Consider the following 4,502-nt stretch of genomic DNA (forward strand, 5'->3'; position numbering starts at 1 on the left):
ATAAGCTACCAGCCATCCGAAGTGTGTGATTTTACCAAATTCCAGCATGTGAGCCCCACGCGACATACACAGGGTCTTATACACACAGTTTTATACACAGTCCTGTACACAGGGTCCTGTACACAGGATGCTGTGCACATGGTACTGTGCACACGGTCCTGTACACAGTCCTGTACAGAGGGTCCTGTACACTGAGTCCTGTACATAGAGTCTTGTACAGAGATTCCTCCTGCACACAGTTCTGTACAAAGGGTCCTGTACACAAGGTCCTGTACACAAGGTCCTGTACACAGGGTCCTGTATGCAGTCCAGTACACAGAGTCCTGTACACAGGGTCCTGCACACAGTCCTATACACAATGTCCTGTACACAGGGTTCATTACACAAAGTCCTGTACACAGGGTTCTGTACACAGGGTCCTGTATATGAGGCCCTCCTGTACATAGGTCCCTCCTGTACATGAGGCCCTTTGGGGCCCTCCTGTACATGGGTCCCTTCTGTACATGGGTTACTCCTGTAGATGGGGCCCTCCTGTAGATGGAGCTCTCTTCTACATGGGGCCCTCCTGTAGATGGGGTTCTCTTGTACATGGGGTCTGCTGTACATGGGGCTCTCCTTTACATGGGGCTCTCCTGTACCTGTATATGGGTCCCTTCTGCACATGGGTTACTCCTGTACATGGGACCCTCCTGAACATGGGACCCTCCTGTACATGGGACCCTCCTGTACATGGGACCCTCCTGTACATGGGGCCCTCCTGTACATGGGGCCCTCCTGTACATGGGGCTCTCCTGTACGTGGGGCCCTCCTGTAAGTGGGGCTCTCATGTACGTGGGGCCCTCATGTACGTGGGGCCCTCCTTTACGTGAGGCCCTCCTGTGCGTGGGGCCCTCCTGTACGTGGTGCCCTCCTGTACATGAGGCCCTTCTCTACTTGGAACCCTCCTGTACATGGGGCCCTCCTTACGTGGGGCCCTCCTGTACATGGAGCCCTCCTGTACATGGAGCCCTCCTGTACATGGAGCCCTCCTGTACACGGACCATCCTGTACGTGGGACCCTCCTGTACGTGGAGCCCTCCTGTACGTGGGGCCCCTCCTGAACATGGGTCCCTCTATGTGGGGCCCTTCTGTACGTGGGGCCCTCCTATACATGGGGCCCTCCTGTACATGAAGCCCCTCCTGTACATGGGACCCTCCTGTACATGGGACCCTCCTGTACATGGGACCCTCCTGTACATGGGACCTTCCTGTACATGGGACCCTCCTGTACATGGGACCCTCCTGTACATGGGACCCTCCTGTACATGGGACCCTCCTGTACATGGGGCCCTCCTGTACATGGGGCCCTCCTGTACATGGGACCCTCCTGTACATGGGACCCTCCTGTACATGGGGCCCTGTACATGGGACCCTCCTGTACATGGGACCCTCCTGTACATGGGGCCCTCCTGTACATGGGGCCCTCCTGTACATGGGACCCTCCTGTACATGGGACCCTCCTGTACATGGGACCCTCCTGTACATGGGGCCCTCCTGTACGTGGGGCCCTCCTGTACATGGGACCCTCCTGTACATGGGGCCCTCCTGTACATGGGGCCCTGTACATGGGACCCTCCTGTACATGGGACCCTCCTGTACATGGGACCCTCCTGTACATGGGACCCTCCTGTACATGGGACCCTCCTGTACATGGGACCCTCCTGTACATGGGACCCTCCTGTACATGGGACCCTCCTGTACATGGGCTCCTGTACACAGGGCCCTGCCATACATGGTACCCTCCTGTACATGGGGTACATGGGACCCTCCTGTACATGGGACCCTCCTGTACATGGGACCCTCCTGTACACCCTCCTGTACATGGGACCCTCCTGTACATGGGACCCTCCTGGACCCTCCTGTACATGGGACCCTCCTGTACATGGGACCCTCCTGTACATGAGACCCTCCTGTACATGGGACCCTCCTGTACATGGGACCCTCCTGTACACATGGGACCCTCCTGTACATGGGACCCTCCTGTACATGGGACCCTCCTGTACATGGGACCCTCCTGTACATGGGACCCTCCTGTAAATGGGACCCTCCTGTACACCCTCCTGTACATGGGACCCTCCTGTACATGGGACCCTCCTGTACATGGGACCCTCCTGTACATGGGACCCTCCTGTACATGGGACCCTCCTGTACATGGGACCCTCCTGTACATGGGACCCTCCTGTACATGGGACCCTCCTGTACATGGGACCCTCCTGTACATGGGACCCTCCTGTACATGGGACCCTCCTGTACATGGGACCCTCCTGTACATGGGACCCTCCTGTACATGGGGCTCTGTACATGGGACCCTCCTGTACATGGGGCCCTCCTGTACGTGGGGCTCTCCTGTACATGGGACCCTCCTGTACATGGGGCCCTCCTGTACATGGGACCCTCCTGTACATCCTGTACATGGGACCCTCCTGTACATGGGACCCTCCTGTACATGGGACCCTCCTGTACATGGGACCCTCCTGTACATGGGACCCTCCTGTACATGGGACCCTCCTGTACATGGGACCCTCCTGTACATGGGACCCTCCTGTACATGGGACCCTCCTGTACATGGGACCCTCCTGTACATGGGACCCTCTTACACATTAACACAACGTACCCTGTGGCGCTCTATGGCCCATGTCAGTTTAGCGCTTAATTAAAATTTTTATTAGAATTTTAATACATCAGAGGCGTTTAAAGGGGATTTAAATCCATTATTTAAAAATTAATCTAAATCTCCATTAAGGCCTATTTGCGCTAAAACCGTATGGGCCACACTGCAGCTGGGAGGTAACGATCTTTGATCCGAGGGATGGGCAGCTCCTGGTGCTGGGATCAAGAGCCCTCCAGCAGCTCCTGGTGCTGGGATCAAGAGCCCTCCAGCAGCTCCTGGTGCTGGGATCAAGAGCCCTCCAGCAGCTCATGGTGCTGGGATCAAGAGCCCTCCAGCAGCTCCTGGTGCTGGGATCAAGAGCCCTCCAGCAGCTCCTGGTGCTGGGATCAAGAGCCCTCCAGCAGCTCCTGGTACTGGGATCAAGAGCCCTCCAGCAGCTCCTGGTACTGGGATCAAGAGCCCTCCAGCAGCTCCTGGTGCTGGGATCAAGAGCCCTCCAGCATCAAGGGACGAAGAACAATATCATTCGATATATTTTATTTTGACGAGAGATTAGAATATATTAGTTTATGTACAGTAATGTACAGTCACACACACGGGGCCAAGAGCTGTGGTTCAACCACTGCAATAACATATAGGTGAGTACACACACACTAGTACCATCACTACTAGTGACACTAGTACCATAAATCCTAACTAGGGACACTAGTACCATCAGTACTAACTAGGGACACTAGTACCATAACTAACTAGGGACACTAGTACCATAACTACTAACCAGGGACACTAGTACCATAACTACTAACCAGGGACATTAGTACCATCACTACTAACCAGGGACACTAGTACCATCACTACTAACCAGGGACACTAGTACCATCACTACTACTAACTAGGGACACTAGTACCATCACTACTAACTACAGACACTAGTACCATAAATCCTAACTAGGGACACTAGTACCATCAGTACTAACTAGGGACACTAGTACCATAACTAACTAGGGACACTAGTACCATAACTAACTAGGGACACTAGTACCATAACTACTAACCAGGGACACTAGTACCATCACTACTAACCAGGGACACTAGTACCATCACTACTAACCAGGGACACTAGTACCATCACTACTACTAACTAGGGACACTAGTACCATCACTACTAACTACAGACACTAGTACCATAAATCCTAACTAGGGACACTAGTACCATCAGTACTAACTAGGGACACTAGTACCATAACTAACTAGGGACACTAGTACCATAACTAACTAGGGACACTAGTACCATAACTACTAACCAGGGACATTAGTACCATCACTACTAACCAGGGACACTAGTACCATCACTACTAACCAGGGACACTAGTACCATCACTACTACTAACTAGGGACACTAGTACCATCACTACTAACTACAGACACTAGTACCATCAGTACTAACTAGGGACACTAGTACCATCACTACTAACAAGGGACACTAATAGCATAACTACTAACCAGGAACACTAGTACCATCAGTACTAACGAGAGACACTAGTACCATCAGTACTAACTAGGGACACTAGTACCATCACTACTAACAAGGGACACTAGTACTATCATTACTAACTAGGGACACTAGTACCATCACTACTAACTAGGGACACTAGTATCATAACTACTAGAGACACTAGTACCATCAGTACAAACTAGGGACACAGGTACCATTACTAACTAGGGACACTAGTACCATCACTACTAAATAGGGACACTAGTACCATCACTATTAACTAGGGACACTAGTACCATCACTACTAACTAGGGACACTAGTACCATAACTACTAACTAGGGACACCAGTGCCACCA

General features: G+C 52.2%; 1 protein-coding gene across 1 annotated transcript in view; it reads right to left on the reverse strand.

Annotated features, from left to right (window-relative positions):
- Positions 1 to 3,180: 3,180 nt before the first annotated feature.
- LOC138851151 (protein giant-lens-like) overlaps positions 3,181 to 4,502 on the reverse strand; it is a 13,460-nt gene continuing 12,138 nt past the window's right edge. The window contains exon 4 of the mRNA XM_070079821.1: positions 3,181 to 4,502. This exon is cut by the window's right edge and continues 319 nt beyond it. The gene's annotated coding sequence lies outside the window, so the exon portion shown is untranslated.

The sequence above is a fragment of the Cherax quadricarinatus genome, unplaced genomic scaffold (assembly GCF_038502225.1).
Source record: "Cherax quadricarinatus isolate ZL_2023a unplaced genomic scaffold, ASM3850222v1 Contig23, whole genome shotgun sequence".
In the NCBI taxonomy this organism is placed as follows: Eukaryota; Metazoa; Arthropoda; class Malacostraca; order Decapoda; family Parastacidae; genus Cherax; species Cherax quadricarinatus.